Raw genomic sequence first — 20,666 nt, forward strand, 5'->3', positions numbered from 1 at the left:
GCCCGTCTGTCTGCAACACCTGGCCTGCTCATCGCGTCATGCTGACCACTGCCTGTGATGCTCTACTTGGTCCCCACAGCCCTCTCCAATGCGGACGGGACTCTTGTCACAAAACTTTAGAAGGCAAACCTTCAGTTGGACTAATCTGGGACTGTATGCCACCTGTTCTCCATAGCGGTTAGCTTGACATTTTGTTTTTCACCCATTGTAGTACAAAAGCAGGGTTTGGCACTTTCTGCTTTTAGGTGCTATTTTACAGTTTATTCTTTAAAATTTCATACCTCTGGTTCTACCGACTGATTTTTTTTGTTCTGGTCTTGTTTTATTTGTTTCATTCTGCTCTAATATGGTGTGGGATACTTTGTGTGTGCTGTTTTCACTGTTTTATATTTTGAAGTGTTGCACAAATACTTTAACCATTACTTCTACGTTAAGCCTGACTGCTTTGTGCCAAGCTACCAAGGGGGGGTGAGCACAGTTTAATTTGTGGCTTGCTTGTGCATTTCCCTGACAAGGATTGTGGTTGCTGATTGACCAGAGCTTACGCCCCAGTCAATCAGTAACCCAATTTCTTACATCTGAGATACAGCATATAGGCACCAAATGGTATGGACAAGAAAAAGCTAATGTTTCAAAAATGAATGAGAGTGCACAGCATACCAAGGCCAGCAAAAACAAATTCAGAAAAATGGGAGGATGAAGGTGAAAGGTTTGGTGAAGACCACCTTTTGGCTGCCAGGTCTAATAAACACCAATTGCATGTTTGCAAATGGAGACAATGAGTGACTGCATGCTGTGTGTGGTGGTAAACCCCTGCACAGTTTTCAAATGCTGGAGAAGTAGAACTATGGGGTTGTGTCCTTATTGCCTAAGCTGTCCCTCCTTTGGAACAATGCTGGAGGGGATGGGAATTTGGGAAGGCGCGCTTAGCTCGGAGTAGGATGTCGCTTGTGGAGAAAGCAGTCAGCAAAATTTCCTCCTGAGCCTGTCAGACACTTATTGCTCTTTTTTCTCTAACGGTGGGTGTGACTAGAGGTAAAATTGTCATCTGCGACAAAACAGAACTGGAGGGCCTAAATGATGCACGTGCTTCGATGAAAATTCTCTAAAGCTGCCACTTTTCTCAAGCATTTATTCACATTCATAAAAAAATTAAAAACAAATCTTTGACATTTTTGTAATCGTAGATACAAGTTAACTATTGATATGGGCTTCGTCCCATAATTAAACGATTCACAAATCTTTTCAGAAATGTCTGGAACAAACAAACATATCAATGTTGTAATGATGGAAGCGTCTTTCATCTCTGTTTACCAATAACTATAAAAATGGCTGCAAGTATTCTGCATGCTCCAAGGCCATTTTTAGGTTATTTGCCAGGCAGTGAAAGGGGAGGCATTTCGGGCACCTCACTAACAGATTGTTTTCTTGCGCCATCTAAAAAAAACCTACAACTTTCCTGCACCTACTGCTTAAAATCATTTGCTGTGACCTCTTCTGTGGCTCTCACCACAGATATCCTTTGTGAAAATGTTGAAAACTGCGGTATTGTTAGAAAAGAGTAGCAATACATGCGCCTAACAGATCATTAGCCCGAGATTGTTCAAATCGCATCAGCCTTGAATTTAGTGCTTTTGTGTTTGGATTGGCTTGGTACGTTGTGCCTGTTTTTCTCTTAAACGTACATGTGGAGTCACGGCGGCTTTCAATCTTCTCCTTACTTCTGTGATAAAAGGCGTGCACTCTGCGTGCTATTTCTCAAAAGAACTTTGGGATAAACTAATGCTAGGTTGTTAATGGATTAAAACACGAAGGTCAGGGTGATTATGTAAACCTCTAGGTAGCACAACACCCCAATAGGAATCGTTTGATTTTCTACCTGTAACAGCTTTCTTTGTGTGTGGTAAGGTTCAGAAGAAAATATCCTTTATTAAATGACGATAGCAACGTCCTCTATTATTCATGAGGCAGCTATCACAAAGAGGAGCGCATTTTTAAGAAGTCACTTAGCTGGGGACAATGAACGCTAGCTTAGCAGTTGTATTGAAATTCAAATAAACTTGTTTATTTTTTAATTTTAGAAGATAATGCAAGTCTCCTAATTTTAACATAAATGCCTCTGCCCCCCCCAACCCCCCAAGTGCTGAGTCTTTCTTGGCTATTTGGGATAGTTTGTGTTTAGGGCTCCATTGTGGGTTTTTTTTTCTAAAAAATATCCAAGGGTTGTGGATGTCCCTGGAGGGGACCAAGAAAATAAGCAAAAAGCTACATTTTGCGACGTTTGGGAAAATATGAAAAAAGTGTTCTGGATAAAAATGTCTGTTTTTTTCCCCAAAAAATGGCATCAATGAACTGTTTACTGTGCTAAAGTCACCATCTTGCTAGCTTTCAAGAACATGCACAGCTAATTAAAAAAATCATTTTTACCACAGTTTTGTCTTTTTGTAAAGAGATAATTTATTGATCCTATTTTTAGGTGAGCTTGGCAGTGCACAGCACTGTCTGCAAGACCTGTTGTATTCAATAGGGGCTTTAACTACACCCACTCTTGCGATTCGTTCTTTGTTGTGTTTGTATTTCACAAAGAGAACATTTTTGTTGGCCATCACAATACGTCATGCTTCCTCCTGTTCTAGTGTGGATTGGCACCCCCTCCTCTCATCTGGTTTTGGTTTTCCCTTTAATCTGAGCCACAATCCTTTCTACTCGCGGCTTGGCGCCATGCTCCATGTTCAAAGGTATGTTTTTTTAGACAGTTGAACCTTGTTTCAATTTATGTAGCAAGAAAAGTCCAGTTATGAATTTACAGTGCCAATAGTTCTAACTCAAGCAAATGCGAGACCTTTTGCATTGTAAATGCTTGTTTTTTCTGTGCGTCCGAATACACTGGTCGTGTTTGCTTGAGACCATATATGCACCTGCCTCAGATCTCTGGCGAAAGCATTTCACCCCTCTCCCCTCCTGTTTCAGAGTAAGCCAGGGACCTATCGAATTTGGAGAGCCATTAATCACCATGTGCCAAGCTCCAGGATTGCCGGCGCCAGCAGAGGATTGACTGACATTCCAGGGCTCCAGCCTTGGGAGCAAATTCATATTTAAGGAGTGTGCCCAGTTGGAGAAAATCAAAAGGGATTCCACCGGACTCCTCCAGGCATTTCCAGCGTATTCCTTCCCTGACAGATGGACAGAAGTAGAGAGAGTTCCGTGGGGAGCACTGCAGTGCCAGGCAAACACCAGCGGCACTGGAAGCCAAGACAGCATTTAATGCTGCAGGGCCTGGCTGGGTGCTGGGAAGCAACGCTGCAGATGTCATGCTGAATGGACATTCCCTCCAGGGTTCCTCGAGGCTGGATATTAGCCCCCTGTTCTACAGTCATTCGAGCTCAATAGTGCTGCACTACAGTGTGAGTAGGTTATGAGCATTCTCAAATTATGCACCAAAGCGATGGAATAACATCATGCCATAGCTCAAGTTAGCTTCTTAACTTCCACTTCCGTACATCTCAAATGACCTGAAAATACTCCCCTTCAACCAGCATCTCATCAACCCACAATCACAACTGTCAAGCTCCGCCAGCCCCCAGAGAGCCAGAAAAGAACCCTACCCTCAACTACAATATTCATAAACAACACTTCCCTGTAACTATGTACAGTGCGTTGTTGCTGGAATAATGCAACAGGAGAGGGCCAAATTATGTGGCAGGGTTGAGGAAAATATAGGGCAAGAAAAGGCAAATTATGCACCATAATACAGCACAATTTGTAATAGTATTACTTCATTATTTTTAATTTTTAGGTCGAGCCTAGGCAGAATGCATTTGTTGTCTGTTGACATGTTGTAATTGACTTCTGTGTGTTTTCACCACGCCCATCTAACGCTCATCACTTTCATTCTTTCCTTGGTTTGCCTTTCAAAATTCCCCTGATTTCATAGGTAAATGCTTTACGTTTGTCCTACCTTGAGGCTGCTTTGTTACCGACCCTGTTACATGGAATATTAAACAATAGGCCATGTACTGTAGTGTACCATTACTTTTTTCTTTTTTTTTCTTTAGCCTTTTCTGCTTCGCTCTCCATGTCCATATGTTGGCTCTTCCTCTTCCTTGTTTTTGGACATGCCACTTTTTCTTTATGGTGTCTGCACCGAAAGACTACAAGCTGGAGGGGGATTCTTTTTTAGTCATTTATTTATTTTTTGGGAAGTTTCATATAGTGCAAACTCAATCGGAGGAGTGCTTTACATGGGTACCACTTATGTATGCAAAGTTTCAGGGGCAGTGGAATTATGTGGCAGGGAGGACTAAATTATGCAGCAGGGTTGACCAGTTTATGTGGCAAGTCCAGTTATGCATTCACAGCACCAGTAGCTCCAGCGCAAGCAAATGTGAGACTATTGCATTGCAAATGTTTGTTTATATTCTCAACTTACTTCCAGTTAGTGGTGGAAACCAATGGGAAACCGATGAGTGATCTAGGAAAGCTACAGATTTCCAGAAAAAGATAGAATTCTGAGTTCAGCAAGAGCTTTTATGTGTAGATTCCTTAAGATTATCCCAAATAACCCAACTGTTGAAATAAAGAAATATTGAAAATGAGTAGGAAATAACAGCCATTTGTGACAATGTCTTCATCTGTAACGTTTTGTAACAATGTCTGATTTACAACACAAGATACCGTTACGCCCAATAGGCTTTTCCAGCTACAGAGATATATAGGGTTTGTAAGGTCTTCAATAACCCAAGGTACCCAGAACCAACAACTGAGTTGCATTGTAAAATGTTTTTTCATTATGTACTGAGTATAGACCAATCCTCCTACAACCCCACTAATTCTCTATATAGAAATGGTACGTCACTTCTGTGGCTAGACCCAGTGATTGCAACAGGGAAAGGACCAACACACAACAGGGATACATCACATTTTTCCACTAAAAACTAACAATTTGTTTGCAATGTGGATAGCTGTGGATTTCAGGCCCTAGCTCAGCTCCCACCTAATGAAACCAAGCAAACCTGCACATTTTTGAAAACTAGACAACAGTCCAGAGGTGCATGACTTGTGTGTGCTCTCTCCAGGGAATTTTACCCAGAAGCACATGCACACATCAAACTTTGATTGAAAGATATATATTTTCCTCACATTTCTGTGACGGAAAGTTCAGGAATCTGTGGTGAGCCACAAATTTCCTACCACCCTGTGTTTCCACATGGTCCCCGATAAGATTGGTTCCCTACTTGTGTGGGTAAACCAAGACCATAACACGAAAGGCCCTAAAGGTCTAGGTTAATAGATGATCAGACGGGGTAGCTGTGGTATTTGGGGACATCCTGTGGCACCACCCATTCAGAATTATGAACCACAGATATTTTTGAAAACTATCACAAAAATCAAAGAAGTGTTTTCCATGAGATGCACTATGCTTCCAATGTTAAACTCAGGGGTAATCACTAGGAGTGCTCCCAAACCATTCATTATTAGAGTTCCATTATTCTGATTATATTGAGGCTCTCACTGACCACTTTCCTCAGTGATATATATTAGACACTGGCATATTTGTGGTCAATCACATCATCATAGGTCCTTTCTTCCACCACAGGAGGCGAAGTCTCCATCCCAAGAGACATTGTGGGATATGAACCAATCAAGTGAGTTAAAATTGCTTATTGTCCTCAAAAACACCTTTACTTACAAAGATAAGATGAACAGTAGAAAGGTTAAAAAATAAGTGGATGTGAAAAAGACTATTAGATCATCCTACACATCCTATAGGTGCTCAAAAGAAGGTGGCCAACGTGTTTCAGCCTGTATTCACCCATAAATGGTCGGCGGCTTTATCAGGACCCAATCAAATCTCAGATCCCTAATAATCCTGGTGGAACAATTTGTCCCCCGGAACTCTTTGTTGATGTGCAACTTCCACTTTCATCTGGGGTTAAATCCTGATGCCCCCTGAAATAGAAACGGAAAAAGACAATATATTCCGTGTATGTGCACATTTTGTACCATGATTAACAAATAATAATATTATTGATGAGTTTCAATAAGGGCAGTGGGGTGTGGATGTTATATGTGATTAAAAAGATATCATCACATCAACATTTCTTACAAAGGTACTCTGATGCTGTAGGCCAATTAAAAATTTATGATCAACATTCCTCTCATAGGCCGAGAAGGAAAACAGACATAAAGAAACAATGGAATGGTTAACTAATACAAACTGTTCAAACTATTACACTATTAAAACAATAGTGTGATAACGCAATAACCAAGGTCTAATGAAGAGGTGCTATGCGGCACGCAGTCTTGCATTATCTGTTTAAGAAAGACAGGAACAAGAGGGTCAAAATAAAAGATATCTAGGGCTGGGGTTTGAGAATTTTATACTCATATTTTCAGAACCAGTCTGAGTCTTGTCGCACTTACTACCTACCACAAATGCACAAGCACCCACAACGGCCAAGTTTGAAGAAGATTAAAAAAAAATGAACAAAATGCATACAAAGATGGCTACAGCAGATGTATCTACATCCATTGTGATTATCTTGGATCACAAAAGGGCCAATGGCCACCATTCCTGTAAACATAGGAGAGGCATTTCTATAAACAACGTGGGAGGGGAACACCATGTTCTGCTTCATTCTTTATTAAGCATCTCTTGAAAAAAACCTTGTAGAAATACTGCCTGATTTTGAATGCCAACGGCATTGTAGGGGGATCACATCCTTTCTGGGTTGACATCCTGCCGAGGAGTGAGTCCAGAGTTAAAAAGGGGTTTTCTAAACCCCACATGTTGCGTTAGCAATAGAGAACGCTTATCAATGGCATGGAAAAAATACTCCAATGTTTGTGAAAGCAAACATTCTCAAGCCCACACACAGGCAACTATGAGCTGGAGTCTATGCGGCTATCTGATGGCAACCGAAGATGCTTGTTGAAGACATAGAAAAAATACTCCAGTGTCTGTGGCAGCAAGCAAAAAATGATTGCATCAAGAAGATAAATTGAAATATAAACACACTAAAATAAAGTGCATGCATGAAGTTAAAAATAAAATCATAACTGTTCCCTAATAAAGACCTGCTGATTAAGAGGGCTAAAGAGCGGGTGCATTACCAAATATCAATAACGACTTATTGGTTTGAAAACTAGACAACTAGAAAACCAACGGATTCCAGGATGGTGTGTCTTATGTGGATCCCGTGAGCTTTTCTTACTCACAATGCTCTGCAAACCTCAAACGTCACCTGAAATCCACATTTTCTTTTCATTTTTGTGATGGAAAATTCCAGAATCTGCAGCAAACCACAAAATTCTAACCACCCAGTGCTACCCCATATATGCTAATAAAAATGGTGCATCATAGGGACGAATTATACTAAGGTTAATGGGAGCCTTTGTGAGGGGGTAGAGAGGCTGCCTGCTTTGTTTTTGGGGTGGGAGCATGGCCATGCCCATGTTGGGTAGCCTCCCCACCACTATAGTTCTTCAAAAAAATCTAATGTGTCTGGTGAGTTATTCCCGCGGAGGGGGCAGATTTAGGGTGATTACCCGAATCCACACCCAAGATAAGGCAGAAAGATAGATGACTATTTAAATGGGGTAGAGGCATGGTCATTCCCATGGTATGCAGCCCCTAGCTCCACATTAAAATAAAAAATATTTCCCTTGCATCTAGTGGGCATTCTACCCCTACCTGGGGGGGCAGATCAATGTCGTAACCCCCACCCACCTCAAGGGGGGAAGAAAGGCTGAACTATTTAAATATAATAGATGAGCACAGGCCCTTACCTAAGGGGCCCCTCCACCAGGTGCCACTGGTGCCAGATGAATGAATCTCTGTTTGGGGGTCGCAATCTCCAAGCAGGGATCCACTGGGCATTAGTATCATTGAATGATTTAATTGTTATGCATAGTTATTAAAACCGTATCATCCATTAGCTCATTTTAAAAACCACGCTGCAGCAACATTCCTTAAAAAGTACCAAAACAAAGTTTAAAAATTAAAATCTGTGGCCAAGTTTAAAATGAAAATTCAAGAAGACGTAAAAAGTTTTAATATTGCACATTCTCATAGATTTCCAGTTTTGCTGCAAGTTTTAAAACTTTAGTAATATTACAGTTCAAAGAAATATCCGTTGACTTGTGATCACAGCTTGCCTACATCAGCAAGTGACATGCTAGTTAAAGAGTACTCTTAGCAGCCCCCAACTTTTGTTTAGCAGACCAGGGCAAAGACAACTTGTGTGGATAATGTTTACCTCCCCTGTTTTGCACAGTCTGCAGCAAACATATTTAGGGGGTCATTACAACATTGGCGGTAAAAGCCGCTTACCGCCGTGCAGAAGACCGCCAATACACCGCGGCGGCGGCGGGAGACCGCCACAGCTATTATGACACACATCACGGAATCCGCCGAAATCTGCCGGAATCCCACACAAGTCCACCACACCAAAGGTCAGCGATAAATATGTGGAAACAAATCCTCCACCTCCACGCCAACAGAAACACGCCCATGCTATTACGACCCACGAATCCACTCGGCGGTCTTTCAACCGCGGTATTCCATTGGCGGTACACACTGCCGCGCTCAAAATACACACACATCTCCAAAACACTGCCACATTGGACAATTCCAAATACACACACTTAATACACATACACACACCACTCCCACACACCACAAACCCCTACGACCACAAATTAGAGACGAAGGCCAGAGAGAGACAGCACAGAATAGATAACACCATCACACAGAGGCACACTACACCATCACCCACACAACATCCACGCACAAAACACCACATACCACTACACTCACCACACTCATCAACACATACACCACCCCACACATCACACACAACACCCCATGTCACGCCAAAGACACCCCCGCTTCTCCGAGGAGGAGCTCAGGGTCATGGTGGAGGAAATCATCAGGCTAGAGCCACAGCTATTTGGCTCACAGGTACAGTACACATCCATATCCAGGAAGATGGAGCTATGGCAAAGAATAGTCGACAGGGTCAACGCTGTGGGACAGCACCCAAGAAATAGGGAGGACATCAGGAAGAGGTGGAACGACCTACGGGGGAAGGTGCGTTCCACGGTATCCAGGCACAACATTGCGGTACAGCGGACTGGCGGCGGACCCCCAACTCCTCCCCCATAACTAACAACATGGGAGGAGCAAGTCTTGTCCATCTTGCATCCTGAGGGCCTCGCAGGAGTCGTTGGAGGAACGGACACTGGTAAGTCAAATCTTCAGTATCATATCCCCCACCCTACCTGCATGCTATCACAGACCCCCACCCTCACACCCTCCCCTATCACCCTAACTCCTCACTAATCTACCCATAACACCAACCACCCATCCCAACCCCAAGACCTGCATGACACAACTAAGCATGGACACCCATCACTTAAGCATGCCCACTGCACAGACCCACAACACCCCCCAACCATCACCACACAAGCCCCCACACAGGAATGCCTGCACTGGGGTTGACGCACACCCAACCATTGCACACCATGAAACACACACATGCAATAATCATGTACTTATACCCCCGCAGGAACCCGAAGGAACGTCACCACACCAGAGGGTCCAGACAACACCACTCCACCCCCAGAAGAGGCCCACAGTGACGACAGCAGCTCTGCCCTACTGGATCTTGATGACCAGCCCGGACCATCGTGGGCCTCAGGACAGTCGGTTCCCCTTGCCCAGCCACAGCCCAACACCGAGCTTCCACCCTCTGGTAACCCCAGCACAGCACCCACCCAGCGGGCCCATACCTCCCTACCCAGGACAGGTCAATCAGCGGTGTGTCCACCACTACAGGGCACCCAGGCTAACCCACCACCCCAACAACAACAGGGACCTGGGGGCAGTGGTAGTGGGCACACAGTCCAGGGGACGGAGGCCCAGGAACACCGGGGAACTGGGAGGGCTGCTGTGCGACAGAGGGAGGACAGGCCAAGGGAACCCACTCTCCACGAGGCCCTATCCTCCTTCATGGGAGCATACCACCACTCCCAGGAGACGATGGCAACGGTCCTGGACAAGTTGCAGGAGACCCTGCGTCTGCAGGAGGAGCAGTATTTGGGGTTCAGGGAGGAGCTCAGGACCATCGTCTCCGCCCTGGGCACCATCGTAGGGGTGCTGACGGACATTCAAAAGACCTTGAGGGACACCGTGGCACTCCAAGGGGCCCCTGACACTAGCCAGGACAATGAAATGCCCACCTCCTCCGCCGGCGCTAGTGGACAGGACGCCCCGCCACAGGACCACCACACCAGCACCCCACCCCCTGCAGACGGACAACCACCACGAAAGCGGGCCCTGAGATCCAGGAACAGGACAGAGCAAGATGGCAAGACCCCCGCCAGGAAATAAGACCACCCTGATTGTCCCCAACTGTCCTACATTGTTACCCTGTCCAGATTGGTACTGCCCCAGCTCCACTTCCAATGGCCAGATGTGCAATGTACCTGTGAGACTAATAGACTGGCCTCTGCCATGGACATTCTTCCACCATGACCTCTCCCCATTTCACAACCCCCCTATATGTTTATGCACTTCAATAAACACCCTTGAAACCTCAATAATATTGGAGTCAGACAATGATTGTGAACTTTGTATTGTCAATTACAGTGTTAAAAAAGGTTACCCATTGGAAGGTCAACATACCAATGTCACACATCACAAGCCTTTCAAGGGTGCAAGCTGTTGACACGTAGGTTACCACATTACTGAAACTGAAATGGAAGGGGACAACTCAGTTACCAAATAGGGAGTGAAATGTAGGTACAGGATAGATGTAGATGTGTGAAATGTAATATAATGTGAAACATGAAATTGTACTCACCTGTGTCTCATTGAAAATATTGCTGTATGACTGACTCCCTGTTGTCGTTTTCATCTTCTTCAGCTTCCTCCTCATCACTGTCCACAGGCTCCACAGGCTCACCCGGTGCAACAACACCGTCATCTGGATCATCCTCCTGCAGAAAAGGCACCTGGCGTCGCAATGCCAAGTTATGGAGCATGGAGCAGGCGATGATGATGTCGCACACCTTCTTCGGTGAGTAGAATAGGGACCCACCTGTCATATGGAGGCACCTGAACCTGGCCTTCAGGAGGCCGAAGGTACGCTCGTTCACCCTCCTAGTCCGCCCATGGGCCTCATTGCACCGTTCCTCTGCCCTGGTCCTGGGATTCCTCACTGGGGTCAGTAGCCAGGACAGGTTGGGGTAAACAGAGTCCCCCAATAGCCATACACGGTGCCTCTGGAGTTCACCCATCATATCAGGTATGCTGCTATTCCACAGGATGTAGGCTTCATGCACTGAGCCAGGGAACATAGCATTTACCTGCAAGATGTACTGGTCTGCCAAACAGACCATCTGGACATTCATCGAATGATAACTCTTCCTGTTCCTGTACACCTGTTCATTCCTGCGGGGGGACCAGAGCTACATGGGTCCCATCAATGGCACCTATGATGTTGGGGATATGTCCAAGGGCATATAAGTCACCTTTCACTGTAGGCAAATCCGCCACCTCAGGGAAAATGATGTATCTCCTTACGTGTTTCAGCAGGGCAGACAACACTCTGGACAAAACATTGGAAAACATAGGCTGGGACATCCCTGATGCCATGGCCACTGTTGTCTGAAAAGACCCACTTGCAAAGAAATGGAGCACTGACAGCACCTGCACATCAGGGGGGATTCCAGTCGGATGGCGGATTGGTGACATCAGGTCTGGCTCCAACTGGGTACATAGTTCCCGGATTGTGGCACGGTCAAACCGGTAGGTCACGATGACATGTCGCTCTTCCATTGTCAACAGGTCCACCAGCGGTCGGTACACCGGCGGATTCCGCCATCTTCCAATATGTCCCAACTGACGGTTCCTAAGAAGGGCAACAGCGAAAAAACTGTCAGCATTCCTCCAGGTATGTACCCACAGTCACACACAAGACTACACCAGACAATTAACCCATCCGGGAAAGGTTTTGAGTGTAGGCCTCGGCATGTGTGACGCAGTAGTAATTGAAGCCATGTGGGCCCCTGAAATGGCGGCTGCCTGACCTCTAAACTGGGACAATGGAATTGTGGGGTAACTGCGCTGGCGTTGGACACCATCGCGGTAGGCGGTTGTAGAGCGCGGTGCAATGATGCATTGGTTAGCATTGGACCCTATGGGTCCCAGACGCCAATGAACAGGTGCGCTGGCGGTGATGATGCGCTCCGCTGCGGACGTCACCACTGCGGACGTCACCATCATTTTCTATCTCTTCAATCACTAGATACCTGACCTTCGACAGGAGAGGACCTACACTGCTAGTGCTGCTGTGACCTCGGTCTGGAAGCGACAATGGCTGCTGCGTCTGGGGAAAGGGCCCCTGCCTTCACTGCACAGGAGTTGGAGAAACTTGTGGATGGGGTCCTCCCCCAGTATACGCTACTCTACGCTCCTCCAAACCAACAGGTTAGTACACACGGAGCACGTTGTATGGGCTAGGCCTGGGTGGACAGGGCTGGGTGGATGAGGGAAGGGGGCAGAGTACATAGAACAGTCATGTATGGGGATGAATGGGCCACAGGGATAGAGTTGGGAGGGGGCCAATTACAACGACGGTGCTGTAGGTAATGACTGTTCCTCTTTCCTTGTGCATGTCATGTAGGTCAGCGCCCACCAGAAGAGGGACATTTGGCCTGCCATCGCCAAGGAAGTCCGGACCCTGGGGGCCCACCAGAGATGGGGCACCCACTGCCGGAAGAGATGGGAGGACATTCGCCACTGCAGCAAGAAGATGGTGGAGGCTCAGCTGGGGATGGCCTCCCAACGTGAGAGGGGTGCCCGTCGCACCATGACCCCCCTGATGTTCCGGATCCTGGCGGTGGCCTACCCGGAGTTGGATGGGCGCTTAAGGACATCACAGCAGACACAAGGGGGTGAGTACAACCTCATCCTATGGACTTTGCGTGCAGTGGAGCTGTCTGGGTGGGGGTGGTGGGCTGTGGGTGTCCCTAGGCCAGGGCGAGTTAGGTAGACAAGGCCCCTCCGTTATGTAGGCCATGTGGCACTCTACCCCAGCTAAAAAAAAAGCCAAATTGATGTATAGTTGCCCCTTTGCCATCCATGTGGGCAGATTTCTACCATTGCCATGTAGGCCATATCCCAGAAATTGCATGTGCAGAGGGCAGGAGCACGGCGTAATACAGGGGGCTGCTGCGTTTGTCTTGTCCGCCAACGGTTGCGGTATGCCATGCACTAAAACTCTCTTTCTTCTGTCTCCACCCTTTTTCTGCTCTCCCTGTCCTTCTGTACATCAGCATCAACAGGCGGAGGTACAGTGGCACCGGAGCACTAGGGAGCTGCATCCCACATGGCCATGGAGGGCCACACCACAGACTCTGAATTCACCAGTGGGACGGAGGGCGAGGGGAGCTTCACGTCGGCCACAGGATCACCAAACAGCGACACGGACTCGTCTGCCGATGGGAGATCCCCTGTGGTGGCGGCACCATCTGTGCGCCCCACTTCTACAGGTACAGCCGCCACCTCCCCTACCAGCACCGCCCTCCCAGCAGCCCCTCAGCGTTTGCCCTGTGCCTGCTCACCCAGGAGGGTGGGCATCACCTTCGCCCCAGGCACCTCAGGCCCTGACCCAGTCACCCCTGCTGCCCTCAGTGAGGAGGCCATTGACCTCCTCAGGTCACTCACTGTTGGGCAGTCTACCATTGTGAATGCCATCCAGGGTGTAGAACGAGAGTTGAAACACGGTAATGCATTCCTGGAAGGCATTCATTCTGGTCAAGCTGTCCTTCAGCGAACCCTGCAATCTCTGGCCTCAGCACTGATGGCAGCCATTGTCCCTGTGTCCAGCCTCCCCCCTCCAACGTCCTCCACCCAGACCCAATCCCCTGTACCCCAGCCCATCCCAAGCACACCTACAGACCAGCATGCACACAAGTCAACACACACAAGTAGCTCAAGCAAACATAGGCACCACACACACCACAGGCACTCACACAAGCATCAGACCCATACAGACACAGCAACATCCACTGTCTCCACTGTGTCCCCCTCCTCCTCTTCTCCCTCCTCCCTCCCAGTGTTGTCTACACTCACACCTGCATGCACCACATCTACAGGCACTAGGACTCGCACCAGGACACCCAGCACCACAAGCCGCTCACCTGCACTCACCACCTCCACTGCCATAAACACGTCCCCTGTGTTCTCTCCCAGTGTGTCTGTGACGCCCCCTCCCAAAGTACACAAACGCCGGCAATCACTCACCCAACATCCATCCACCTCACGACAGCCTCCAGTACCTGCACCTGCACCCAAAACAGCTAAAGTGACACCTCCTACAACCACCTCCTCTTCCTCCACTCCCAGAGCCCCTCCAGCTACCCATCCCAGTGTACGTCAGAAACTGTCCCTATGTCAAATTGACCTTTTTGCCCCCCCTCCAATTCATCAGTCCCGTCGTAGCGCCTCAGCCAAAAAGCCTCCAGTACCAGTGGTGCGTGTACCAGGTTTTTGGAGTGGCCCGTCCACCAGGGCAGGCAGTAGGACCCGGAGCCAAGGCACTGTCAGCCCACCCCCTGTAAAGGCTCCGAAATTGGAGAGTGGACGACGGGACCGTGTCAAGACTCCTGGTGGGACACACAGTGAAATGGGATCCAAGGCGATTGGTGAGTCATCTGTAACTCAAAAGAAGGTGGGGAAGGTCCCAAGGAAGTCTCCCCAACCTGTTGTGAGTGTCACGGCGGAGAAGTGCGCCATCATTTCCGGCGGTCCAGACACAATCGTCAGCACCGTCGTCACTGGTCCAGAGACCACCGCCAGAGTCATAGCCCAGGAGGGCCCAAGTATAGTTACTGGTCAGGAGACCACCGCCACCGCCGGAGTCACAGCCCAGGAGGGCCCAAGTATCGTTACCGGTCAGGAGACCACCGCCGGAGTCACAGCCCAGGAGGGCCCAAGTATCGTTACTGGTCAGGAGGCCACCACCGGAGTCACAGCCCAGGAGGGCCCAAGTATCGTTACTGGTCAGGAGACCACCGCCAGAGTCATAGCCCAGGAGGGCCCAAGTATCGTTACTGGTCAGGAGACCACCGCCACCGCCGGAGTCACAGCCCAGGAGGGCCCAAGTATCGTTACTGGTCAGGAGACCACCACCAGAGTCATAGCCCAGGAGGGCCCAAGTATCGTTACTGGTCAGGAGACCACAGCCACCGCCGGAGTCACAGCCCAGGAGGGCCCAAGTATCGTTACTGGTCAGGACATCACCGCCACCGCCGGAGTCACAGCCCAGGAGGGCCCAAGTATCGTTACTGGTCAGGAGACCACCGCCAGAGTCATAGCCCAGGAGGGCCCAAGTATCGTTACTGGTCAGGAGACCACCGCCAGAGTCATAGCCCAGGAGGGCCCAAGTACTGTTACTGGTCAGGAGACCACCGCCACCGCCGGAGTCACAGCCCAGGAGGGCTCAAGTATCGTTACTGGTCAGGAGACCACCGCCAGAGTCATAGCCCAGGAGGGCCCAAGTATCGTTACTGGTCAGGAGACCACCGACACCGCCGGAGTCATAGCCCAGGAGGTCCCAAGTATCGTTACTGGTCAGGAGACCACCGCCACCGCCGGAGTCACAGCCCAGGAGGGCCCAAGTATCGTTACTGGTCAGGAGACCACCGCCGGAGTCACAGCCCAGGAGGGCTCAAGTATCGTAACTGGCCAGGAGACCACCGCCAGAGTCATAGCCCAGGAGGGCCCAAGTATCGTTACTGGTCAGGAGACCACCGCCACCGCCGGAGTCACAGCCCAGGAGGGCCCAAGTATCGTTACTGGTCAGGAGACCACCACCAGAGTCATAGCCCAGGAGGGCCCAAGTATCATTACTGGTCAGGAGACCACCGTCACCGCCGGAGTCACAGCCCAGGAGGGCCCAAGTATCGTTACTGGTCAGGAGACCACCGCCACCGCCGGAGTCACAGCCCAGGAGTGCTCCAGTATCGTAACTGGTCAAGAGACCACCGCCACCGCCGGAGTCACAGCCCAGGAGGGTCCCGAATCCCACAGCCCCGCTGGGCAATGATGGAACGTCAAGCCACACACCAACGTCCAGTTTGGAGTTCATCATGCCACACACCAACGTCCAGTGTGGAGTCATTCATGCCACACCACAACGTCCAGTGTGGAGTTCGTCATGCCACACACCAATGTCCAGTGTGGAGTTCGTCATGCCACACACCAATGTCCAGTGTGGAGTTCGTCATGCCACACACCAATGTCCATTGTGGAGATCGTAATGCCACACACCAATGTCCATTGTGGAGTTCGGCATGCCACACACCAATGTCCAGTGTGGAGTTCGTCATGCCACACACCAATGTCCATTGTGGAGATCGTAATACCACACCCCAATGTCCATTGTGGAGTTCGTCATGCCACACACCAATGTCCATTGTGGAGTTCGTCATGCCACACACCAATGTCCAGTGTGGAGTTCGTCATGCCACACACCAATGTCCATTGTGGAGATCGTAATGCCACACACCAATGTCCATTGTGGAGATCGTAATGCCACACACCAATATCCGTACCAGAACTGCCATGGCAAAGCACCGCTGAACAAGGCCAAGACCGCCATGGCAAAGCACAGCTGAACAGGGTAAAGACTGCCATGGTGAAGACCGCTGAACAGTCCATAGCCAGCCATGGCAAAGCACCGCTGAACAAGGCCAAGACCGCCATGGTGAAGACCGCTGAACAGGGCAAAGACCGCCATGGTGAAGACCGCTGAACAGGGCAAAGACTGCCATGGCAAAGCACCGCTGAACAGGGCAAAGACCGTGTGGGTATGAATAGTCCGGCACATCAGGCATCATTCTCCCATGTGCAGCTGGGACTGTGACAGGACATGTACTTTCACGGGGAGACTCATCCAGTCTGGGCACCAGTCCCACCCAGTACCAGTAGAGAACTGCATCTACTTGCGAAGATGTGTCTTTGCACTCCCCAGGATGTCACAGTGGGCAAGCCACCCACTGTAGAGACTTGAGAGACTGTGGCTTTGCACTCCCCAGGATGGCACAGTGGGCAACCCACCCACTGAAGTGACTTGAGAGGCTGTGGCTTTGCACTCCCCAGGATGTAACAGTGGGCAAGCCACCCACTTGTTAGACTTGAGAGACTGTGGCTTAGCACTCCCCAGGATGTAACAGTGGGCAAGCCACCCACTGTAGCGACTTGAGAGACTGTGGCTTTGCACTCCCCAGGATGGCACAGTGGGCAACCCACCCACTGAAGTGACTTGAGAGACTGTGGCTTTGCACTCCCCAGGATACATCAATGGGCATGGAGCCCCATTGTGGATCTGGCTTCGCATTCATCTGGCTGAGGTGCCCCCCCTTCCCTTCCCCCTGAGGTGCCTGTAGTGTTTCTATCTGATGCCCCGGCAGTGTTCTCTCGGATTTTGGTCAGGTATCTATTGTGGGCCTTGCCCATGCATTTTTGGACTGTTGGTGCACGGACATTGTTGTGTACATATCTGCACTACTTCTTGTATTGTACATTTATTTTTGACAGATTTCGTGATATATATATCCGTATATTTTTTAATGAGTAGTATATTGGCACAATACAAAGTTTGACCGCTATTCGCTTTGTCTTTGCATTCTTCCGGTGGGATTGTGGGTTGTTACTGTGATTTTTGTGAATGCATTGGTGTGTATGTTGTAATATGCGAGGGTGGGGGTGGGGGTGTTTGGTGGGTGTCCCCGTAACTTTTGCCTCCCCTCTCCCCGTGTCGTAGGTGCTGTACTCACCGGTATGTTCTGCGCCTACGTCGCTGTTGGTCGTAGATGAGCAGGAATGCAAGGGCAGGGAGTATTTGTAGTTCCGGATCCATGGTGTCCTCGTTCCTCGTGGGATGTGTTGAGGTGAGCGTTTTCCCATTGAAATGGCTGTTTCTGCCGTGTTTTTATCCACGGTGAATCCGCCCCGGAAAAGGTGGCGGATTGGTGTGTTGTGATAGTGTGGGAGGTACATTGTCTTCCGCCTGTCTGTTGGCGGTGACCGCCGCGCTGTTTGTATGTACCGCCGTGGCGGGCGGTGTGTTAAAGTGGCTGTCTTAGTTGGCGGTTTCCGCCAGGGTCGTAATTCCCTTTTTTTGTCCGCCGGCCTGTTTGCGGTATTACCGCAGCTTTAACACCGTCCGCCAGGGTTGTAATGACCACCTTAGTGTCCCTGAGCCAAGGCTAAACATGGGCAAGACCTGGGAGGAGACCAAGGTGGTGTCTGATAAAGAGCTCTTATAGCTGCCTGGACCACCCAGTCTCTAGCTAGGGCTGGGGTTTGAGTTTTATATTCATTTAAACTCATCCAGGCATAGAATCTGATTGAGAGGGCTCTTTTAGCTGCCTGGACCCAGCCAGCTTCTAGCTAGGGCTGGGGTTTGAGAATTTTAAATTCATTTAAAATCATCCATGCATGGGATCTGATTGAGAGGCCACTTCATCTTTCAAGAAAGAGATTTTTTAAATGACTCTGGAGTCAAGGGGCTTTCCCATGGTAATCAACTGGCCACTTCCTTAATTTCCAATACTTTATACTGCTGGTAAAGTGATTTATATTATGTTATGTTTGAGCTTCTTGCCAGAGAGCTTGACATAGTTGGTTTGCAGTCAATGATTTTGTACCATACCTTATTATAGGCTTCTTTCCTTGCAATTTGTTTTGTTTAGTACAGTGGTTCCTAACCTGTGGTCCGCGGACCCTGGGGGTCCGCAAAGGCTCCTGAGGGGTCTGTGACTGCTTAGAAAATTATATAACAGTAATAGTTTAGTTCCCTAGCTTTCAGTAATGACTCAGTGGGGGTTCCCTGGATTCCAAAAATGATTCAGTGGGGGTCCCTGACTCCAGGCATTGATAGAGTGGGGGCTCCACAGAAGTCAAAAGGCTGGGAAACCCTGGTTTAGTAGACCAAACTAGAGCCTTATCTGGGCTGGTGCAGTATTGTGAGAAAGACAGAAGAGTGATCTGAATATGTTTGTCAAGGCTGTATTTGAAAATGTTGCATCGCTACCTCGTAGTACCTCGCTTCCGTAGGAGATACTCAGTGGCAATTTTGCTGCTATTTCCTTTAGCAGTGGCAAGTAACATAGGCCATCTAACGATCTCTGTAAAGTGTGAAATGTGAGGACTAAACAGTTGCCCTTCCTCTCAAGGTCCAGTCTATAGTGGAAGAAGGAGCCCTTGTTGTCAAATAGAACTCCAAGGTTTTAACCAGCTCCAGTTGTTGACCTTGCAGTTACCATTTGTGCTTTTTCTGTGTCTTTTTTTCACTTTTATAACCTTGGTTGTTGGGAATTGCTCTTTCTGCAGTGCTCTCTCCAAACCTTTTTCTTTGCTCTTCCTATTTTTACTACCCTCTTTGTCTTGGCTTTAGGACTCTAAGCACTATACAACTGCTAATCAGTATGAAAGTGCATGTGCTATCTCCCCTAAAACATGGTATGATGGGCTTAAACCTATTTGGCATATTTAATTTACCTTTAAGTCCCTTGTAAAGTTGTACACCATATACCCAGGGCCTGTAAATCAAATGCTATTAGTAGGTCTGTAGCGCTGATTGCACCACCCACAGAAGTAGCCTTTCAAACCTGTCTAAAGCCTGCGCTGCATGCCTGTGTGTGCAGTTTACTGCCACATTGACCCAGCATTTCAAACTAGTTACAAAGGCCTCAACACCCCTTTTACTTCACATGTCACCCCTAAGGTAGGCCATAGGTAGCCTTATGGGCAGAATGCTGTCTATGTAAAAGGTAGGCCATGTACTTTCATGTTTTAAGTGCCCTTTTAGTGACAAACAGCCTATTTACTTTTTCGCTACTGTGAGGGCTGCTCCTCTCATAAGTTAGCATTGGGAATTCCCTTGTATATCTTTTTTAACGATAATTTCTGATCTGAGAGAAGTAGATTTGCCATGTTTGGTATGTTTGGAATGGTAGTGAAAAGTCCTGCTTACTGGTGTAGTTGGATTTTACATTACTATTTAAGAAATGCCACTTTTAGAAAGTGGGCATTTCTTTGTGTTCATAACTCTAGTGTTGTGCAGGATGACTCTAATCCGCATCTAGGGCAGAGTAACAGTTACACTTTGTGCATACTTTTCAGACCGCCACAACACAGGAGGGTCTGGGTGTGACAGGAGAGGCATCTGCATCTATCTTCATACTGTTTGTCTTCCTAGGTTGGGAGAGGTTGTTCACACCTTACATGTCAATAGGTTGTGTTCTTCATTCACATAATAGGCTGATTTACCCCATAATGATGACTGGAGACAAGGCTGGGTTGAAAGGGGCTGTGTTACACTTGAAAGGGTTCCTTTGAAATCACCTCTCACATCAGAGACATTTTTGAGTATAAGTACAGGGGCCCTGAACCCATGTTTTAGAGCACTTTTGGAAAAGTGACTGATTCTCTGTCAAAAGACCTGTTGTGCTGTGAAAAGGACTCAACGTGACTGATCTTCTGCTGTTGCCCTGCTACTTGCTGGCAGCCTAAAGGACTCACTGGACTGATTTTCTGTTTGCTGCCCGGTGCTCCCTGACTCTGTTCTGTAAGGCTGTAGTGCTTCAAGGAG

Source organism: Pleurodeles waltl, chromosome 4_1 (genome assembly GCF_031143425.1).
Source record: "Pleurodeles waltl isolate 20211129_DDA chromosome 4_1, aPleWal1.hap1.20221129, whole genome shotgun sequence".
Classification (NCBI taxonomy): Eukaryota; Metazoa; Chordata; class Amphibia; order Caudata; family Salamandridae; genus Pleurodeles; species Pleurodeles waltl.